Genomic DNA, 8,447 nt, shown 5'->3' on the forward strand with positions numbered 1-8,447 from the left:
CTCGTCGCCGTCACAACAACGCCAGTCGCTAGTGTTTGTTGCTGTGAGGTCTTGACTGGCACCACTACCTGGGAATAGGAATCGACTCGTGTATCAGCCTTTACCTGTCGCTTTCCTGATTACACAATCAACAAGATGGGAGCTGCAGCTGTTATGATTAGCCCGATATTTCAGGGATCTTCGATCTACCCGATACTGCGATAAATGAAGCGCTGCTTCTTTACCCCTCTTTCCTCTAGCCTCTCATCACCAGTGTCCTGTCTCTTTTCCGGTTCTGGTTGCTTTTATCTCTGCAGGTTCCCTGCATCCTCCTCATCTACCTTCTTTGCAGACTCCGCGGCGATCTCTAACTTCTCCTTTTCCAACAACTCGAGGAGAAGGCCCTGTTTTTCTCATTGTGCGGCCGCCAAAGCTTTGCAAGAATTGATAGCCTTCTCACATTTCTGTTTTACAGCGGTAGTGGGTTCTTTCATCATATATTTATAGAATTCAGGTCTTCAATACGCAATTCATGATGATCTGAATTTATTTTTTTTAGTAGAATGCTAATCACATTGATCAGAGCGTTGATCGTTTTGAACAGCCCAAGTTAGGGAAGTCAAATCAACATGCTGAACGGTGCTCAACATCAAGGTCAATAAAAACTATACCTAAACTTGGCATACTTCTCCCGAAAAGACACACAGTGCATGCTGTAGTACTGGGTTATTATTATGAGTATCATCTTTCATAACCCTGCGGAGCCGGAAAATTAAAACACACTGTTGGCTATACTTGCATACATTTTTACCACTTTTAAATTTAGTATACACGCTTTGAAAAATATCTAATAAGATATTGTAAACTCTTTCTCTCTATATCAGTTGTTTCCTGAGTTGTATTTACAGATTCAATAGTATTTGGTTTTATATCAGAAAGATTTTTTTATAAATAAGGGAAGACATTTCAGTAAGAAGTGTATTACTCAAAGTTAGATCCCTGAAGTGTGAAGCTAGTAGATTATCACTGAACAATCCATAATAATCTTGATAAAGTAAATCACTAATGCCATTAAATTTTACTATAATAGGTTTTAACTTTTGCCAAAAATTTTCAGCATCATCTATTGAATAACTTAATTTCTCGCATGAAAACTGTTTTCTAATATCAAATGGCAGACACATGTCCATTTCAAATAAACTTTCACATTCTTTAACTATGCTTTTCAGCTTTAGTGGTGACAATTTATTAGAAGAGTTCTCCGTATTATACAGTTTGGAAGAACCTATTTCAAAACACTCTAAAATATGCTTCGATGCAATGTGTCTCTTTAAACCTCAAATTGTCTTGAAACCTTTAGGACACTGAATGCATGCATGTTGTTCGACATTATCGTTATAAATATTGATATCAGAAGCAATAGAATCTATATCTGTAACTAAGTTAATGTCATTGTTCAAAAATTCTCCTTCAACCACGTCAAACAAACATTCTAAATCACTATTTGTCTCGAAATTGCTGTTAAAAGATGCCATTTTTTTAACTTGTGCAGGTTCGCTGGTCGTTCTGCAGTTTTCAAGTTGAAATCGAAAAACAATGGAAACGGTCGGTCTTTCCAGACTGCATTCTTATGACTATGACATTATGCACCGACAACATGTGTGTATGAAGTCCTTTTGTTGAGCCTCCACCATTTTTTAAAATCTTCTTGCAGTTTGGAAATTTACACATCGCTGTTTGGCCTTTTTCATCCCGAAGATGAATATTTCCAAACAGCTGAGTAACTTTTACTTGTAAAATCCACATATGATATACTGATTTAACTTTTAATTTTAAGATTCTACCTCATAAAAAAACGCGCTTTTTTTCAGTTTCAAAAAACTGACAATAGAAACTAAGCTATTAAAAATTATTAACAATAGTAACTAAGGTATTAAAAAATCTAATTTAACGCGAATATTTAAAAAAAGTTTACGTAAATAACTTTTTAGAATCAACATAAATTTGTATTATATAACGATTGTAAGATAAATATAAACCCGTAATATATAATATCGCAAGCATATGGGTATCGCAAGCATGCATATTATAGCAATATTTTTGATTGCTTACAAACTTAATATTTAAATCAGATCGTATTCAATTTTTAAATAGTGTATATCTTAACCAACATGACAAAGTGCGAAGATTTTCACTTTTGTTTTTCTCTAAATCAATCTTTTTCAATATTTTATTGTAAATACAATACTTTTTACAATTTTATACTGAATAAAAATTTTTTTATTGATACGCAAAATTGTTGTTATTTTTAAATACTTTTTCATTACGCTTTGTTTTGTTCAATCTTATAGGAAATCCCAGGATTAAAGTTAGGCAATCCTGGGATTACAGGATTATTAAAATGGCCGGGGTCCCGGGATTGCACTTGTTACTGACTAGAATATTTATTTTCCGTGAACCCGTTAAAAATGAATTTAGGAAAAAACTTGAACATAACGTTTAATATTGAATAAGAAGTTTTACGCCAAAATTCATTGAGAAATTTTTGAACCTAATCCAGATGAAGCAACTTTGATGTACCATCTTCTGGATTGACATGGGTCAGGTTGTTACAACTTAAACCTTTTCAATTATTCTAAAGAATTTTAAAATTCGTTTCTAAAGCAAGAATTTTACAAATGGAAAAGATAAAAATCTTTTTAGTGATGTAACGTAAATGATGGATTGTTAATTATTAATCTGCAATTATGTGCTACAACACTTCCTTATTTGTATTGGCTCCAAATTCAATATTACAAAACAATTATGTTTGATTAGGAACAAAAGAGTTCACTTACAACAATTGAAGATAAAAATATCTGAAAATAGTAAAAATGCAAGTGATTTTGATAAATATTTGCAAAAAATATCTACTCAACCATTTTTGTTTTTTTAAGATGCAAATTTGTATAAGCAAAATGCAAGTATTCTTTTATCATAAAACACATCTTTAATTTTAATAATCGGCACTTAATTTTTATAGTAAATTAACTTATACGAACACCAACTACTGTACCGATGTAGAGGTGCCAGCTTATCCGAAGAATTTTGAGAACCGAAAAAGTCGTTTTGGATGCACCTATATTCTATTTAGTACTTCTTAACAGGTAAAAAAAATATTACATGTTTTTTGATTTTTGTTTGATGAGAAACCAACCATATGGGTTGGGACTAAAAAGCAGCGAAGATGTCTTACGAAGAGAAGTAGAGAAATCACCTTATGGCAGTAACGAATATTTAGAACCCTGGGTTTGGGCAAAACTTGACAACGTGGAAGACATGTCATAGAAAAGAGGGGTAAGATATAAGATGCTTCGAAAAAAATTACCTTACGATTATAAGGACTTAGCATATGAGACTATGGCTTTGGAAAAACAAGATAACGAGAAAGACATGCCACAGAGAAAAGGGGAATGATATAACGAGCAAAAAAAGAAATCACCTTTCGGTAGGTTCGAATATGAAGAATGGTTATGAGAAGACGATATTTTTGTCAGTATTATTTTTTGTAGTCAAATTTTTTTAAACATTGTTATAGACAAACCGATTGATGTTCACATGGATTAGATTTTGTGGAGTGCCCTGGAAAAATCAGATAAAAGCTTTGTAAAAAACGAAGGAATTTATTTAACAGCTTTTGTTAAACTAAACTTTATTTGCAAGCACTCATTTTATTTGCATACTTAAAAAGGGGAGAGAAGTGATTTCTTAATTCCTCTATGTACTTCGCAAATAACTAAATGCACATCTTTTTACACGAATTTGAAAATGCATACCCAATTTAAAATAACTTGGCCGAGTACAGGACATTATTTCGAAGTTTAAGAAAAACAAAACAAATAAAGCACATAAGGGTCTCTCAACCAGTCTCTTTTCAAAACTGACTGAGATACCATACAGCCATGAATGATGTATGCTAAACAACTGCATTTAAAATGACTAACTATTAATCTTTGAATCAGTTCTATAATCAGTTTAAACGATAAGAAAAACGTGTCTTTAAAGATAACGTTCTTAACCCTACCAATATTCAAACAGCCTTTACCCTATAAGTTATCTTACAAAATCAAAATCAATATATTTTTGTTAAAAAGGAAGTTGCAAAAACAAAAGTAATTGCGAATAGTGATTGACTAATAAAACGCAACGACCTTAATAAACAGCTTGCCTACCTCAAATCTATTAGTATCATTTGCAGTTAGGTCTGTAGGTTTGTTTTCACCAACAATATTCACTAAAACAATGTTTGGTATTTTATTTGCCAGCCTTGTTCTATTTCTAGCAATTGCCCTATCAATTAATCCAATAACTAATTGGTCTTGAATGAGGACCACAGGCTGAAAAAGTTTAAAAATGCTACTATTTCAAATACGTAATTTAAGTTATATTGAAATATATGTGATTGGGTTTTGAAATACAATATTGGATGTATACCGCATTTTCAATGTTTTTCAAAATACCAAATACTTTTTAATTTTTTTATTTATAAAATAAAGATATTATTACGAATAATTTATTAGTTTAGCATAATTGATATATATATATATATATATATATATATATATATATATATATATATACATGCATATATATATTGGGGAGAGTATGCACCCATTATCCTAAAAACCTATCCGGCCAATTTACTGAATATATATTTTCACTTTGACTTCTAAATTAACAGTAAATGATTGCAAGCTTTATATTTTATTATAATCTAATGATCATTTACTGAACAAAATATTTAAATAAATTAAAAATAATTTTGAAAAAATAAAAATAATCCTACATAATGCACCCTTGATCCTATTTTTGTATAATAATAAAAATTAATAACACTGAGTTGGGATCAAGGGTGCATACCAATATGCTCCCTTGAGCCTACATAATGCACCCTTGATCCTATTTTTGTATACTTGATCCGAATCCAAATTTATACCGTGAATGTGTAAAAATTGGTTTTAAGTCATTCAAACAATGTGTATGTTAAAAACCATTTAATTTTTTATAAATTTTATTACAACTTTATTCCTCTTATTAGAAGAAAGAAAAGTAAAATCAATGAAAGAAAAAAATTAAAGCAACAAAAAAAGAAAAATCAATGATAAAAAATCTTTTTACGGGGTTTAAACCAGTTCGAATTGTATTTATTGTCACTGTTTCTCCAAGAAGGTCTGTATTAGGAGAACTCACGCGTTGCGTTATTGGGTAAAGGAATCCGGGGATCATGGAAGACTTGGTGGCAGTTTTTGACAGTATGACCTACATTATGACACTTGTAGAAGGTAATTTGGTTTTATGGTATCGAGTAATTGTTTTGTGGTGTAGCTTTTCCATTTGCTGTTTTCTAGGTGCAATTTTAGTTGTTTTAGTTCTTTTTTTAATCTAGCAACTTCCCTTGTTACATTTTCAGGGTTGTATAATTTGGCAGCTTTCTTATTGTAAGTGTTTAGTGGAGGTGCATCATTTTCAGCAAATGTTACCAAGTTTGCCTTCGCAGTTTTAGTTTGCAGCTTGGTCATTGCTCTCACTACGATGTCAACAATTCTTTCTTTATCGTCGTTCATGACAGAGTTGTTGATGCGTGCTATTCTGACTGCTTTTTGGTAAGTAGCTGGTTGACAAAATTAAAGTCTCCGTTTAAGGTTGGAATTTACGCCTTGAATTAATAAAACTACCTTTGTTTCTTCGGTAAAATTTAATTCTTGGCATAACTTTTCCAGGTTGGCTATGAATTTTTCTGGACTATCATATCTTTCTTTAAGACTGTAAAGCTGGTTGATTTTATCCATACACGCTTAGAGAGTTCATATTCATTTTGAAAGGCTTGAATGAGTGAGTCTATGTGTTGTTTGATTTTTTCATTAATTTCTTCTTATAATTTTCTTCTATTAAATAACTTCTTTTAAATTTTTTTCTCATTTAACTACATCAAAATAGTGAATGATAAACAATGTTCTGTACGTTTATGTGAATGACATGAATACTGATTTCAGAAAAGTTTTCTCTAATTATGCAGAAGTAGAGAAACGCATTCAATCTCGGTAGGACCTCCAATTTGAGGCGGGGCTTTTTAGCATGTTTACTTGTATTTTTATTTCGAGAGTGTGGATGGGGTTTTATGTGTTGTAGCTTAGGCGGTTGGATGTATAGGGGTATTGGAATGTCTATTGGTTTTGTGCAATGGTATCAATCCGAATTGTTAATGTTAACACGCGAACTTTTCTTTACGCGCAATAATTCTCGTTAAAATATTAGTAATAACAATTTTTTCCTTTAAGTATAGTAATCGTTGATAAATATTTCTCAACTTTAAATTACATAAAAACACTACAAGAAAAATTCTCTTTTTCAATAAATGACATTTTCTTTATAAATTTTTCAAGCTGTTCATTGTAAGTAAGTTAGCAAATACAATTCATACAAGGATAAAATGTCCGAGAATATTTAAAAAAAGGGGTCTGATTGACGCTGCTCTGCACGGGAAAGATGTCCCTAGAAATAGGTTTTTAAGTGGAACTGGTGGTCAACTAACATTGAGTTCAACTACAAGTACACAAAAATTAACAGTAAGGACCAAAGTTATATTGCAAGCAAACGTAAACAATTTAGTTTTCAACTACATTATAAGTGATTTTTGACCACTGATAACAGATGAAAAACAATCGCTTAATGATTTAGTAACCTGCCTTTTTCCCTTATCACAGTTATGTCTCATCCAACTCTTCGAAAAAGGCTTGATGGTCAAATTGAAGGACCTCTTAATACAATTAAAAAGAATTCCAAGATGTTATTAATTGTGATGATTGCGAAAATCCGGTATCACTAGAACTAGCAGAACCACAAAATTTATCGAATGAAGAAGAGACATTCTGACAAAAGAAGAAGAACATATTAACGATAAGTATTTACCAAAAACACATAAAATGTTCCAATCATACTCTGAACTTGGTTGCCAAGAATGATATTCCGAAGTTGGTTAAAAATGGTATGGGTTTATACAAAGGACAACGCAGGGGTGCAATGGCAAATCGCTCAAAACTGTGGTCACGTGTCTGCCAAAGCTCACAAGCATCCGATGTTGTGAAGAATATTACTAAAGTTTCTTTGTGAACACTAGGGAGGACTCGGTGGAATTCTACATAAGATGCCATATGTCGACCATACAAGATTTAAGAGCTTCTATTTTACTCTTAGAACCAAGAGTAAAAGAGAAGCTCCCACAAGTCATGGATGCAATAAAATTGCATTGTTTCAAACCAGTGGAGTTTGAGGTATTAGAAGAATATAAATATCTTATGAAACCTATTGCTATGCTCTGAATAAACTTCAAGGGGAAGATAACTGTTTTCTGGGATTCCTCATGCCAACAGTTCAGCAAGTTAGAAAGAAACTTTTGATGAAAGTGAAAGTTTAGCTGAGGGATTGATTTCAAGCCTATATCGGCGTTTCCCACCTTTATTTGAATACAATAGCTAATCCAGGATCTACTCGATTGTAGCTGTATCTCATCCTCAATTAAAGCTGCGATAGGTCCCATAGAAAACAAAGGCTGCGTTTAGAACGTCTTTATAGAAAAGGGACAAAAATTCAATATAGCTGAAGGCTCGGCAGACACTGATGAAACTTCGAAATCTGGAACTGATAATTTTTATAAATCTGAATTATTAAAAAAAAATTGCAAAGAAGTTAATCAGTCAGCAGTCATTATCGAGTGTTTACGAGATCTTAAAGTTGGCTTGTTAACATCTTTGTTAGGGTGTTTGGAACAAAATCTAATTGTTAAAAATTTTTTCAGAGTTGTTAATGCAACTGTTCCATTAACTGCTCCAGTTGAACGTCTTTTTTCAAAAGGAGCCATAATTACTGTGTCACTTAGAAATCGGTTGTCAGATTAACATTTTGAACAATTGTTGTAGCTGAGAGTTAACGAATATATACATAAGATTTAGATGCCATTTATTTTGTATTTTAAATACTTTTTTGACCAAGCATTTGTATTTTAAATACATTTTATTTAGTATTTTTTAGAACATTACGTAACATATTGTGAATAGAGATAAAAAGATATCTTTTCTTTTTTTAATATTAAACTATTAATCAGTCAAAAATCAATTGATTTGGTCAAGCCTCACTAGTAACAGAAGTTACGTTGGATGAAACAAATTAGGATGATATAAATTAGCATCCTCTTTTTCAACTAATGAATTTACTTGTATTACGGTACCTTCTTGTTTCAAAAAACTACTTCAGCCTTTTTACTAATGTTTCACTTTCCGTCTTTACTATAAAAGAAAAATCCTCTCGCCACCCTGTCCTTCTTGAATCGATGCTTTTATCACTTCCTACTTGCTCTAATACTTCTTTGTGTGCTTTATTACTTAGCCTAGTTATAAAATATCTACGAAATTACGGTCAAATGCAAGTACTAT

The 8,447-nt window shown here is 31.8% G+C and overlaps 1 pseudogene; it reads right to left on the bottom strand.

Moving 5' to 3' along the window:
- Positions 1–650: 650 nt before the first annotated feature.
- Positions 651–1,514, bottom strand: LOC149885436 (uncharacterized; annotated as a pseudogene).
- Between the last annotated feature and the right edge of the window lie 6,933 nt (positions 1,515–8,447).

The sequence above is a fragment of the Hydra viridissima genome, unplaced genomic scaffold (assembly GCF_058129835.1).
Source record: "Hydra viridissima isolate aposymbiotic clone 2 unplaced genomic scaffold, HvirCarnegie_v1 scaffold_8, whole genome shotgun sequence".
NCBI classification, from domain to species: Eukaryota; Metazoa; Cnidaria; class Hydrozoa; order Anthoathecata; family Hydridae; genus Hydra; species Hydra viridissima.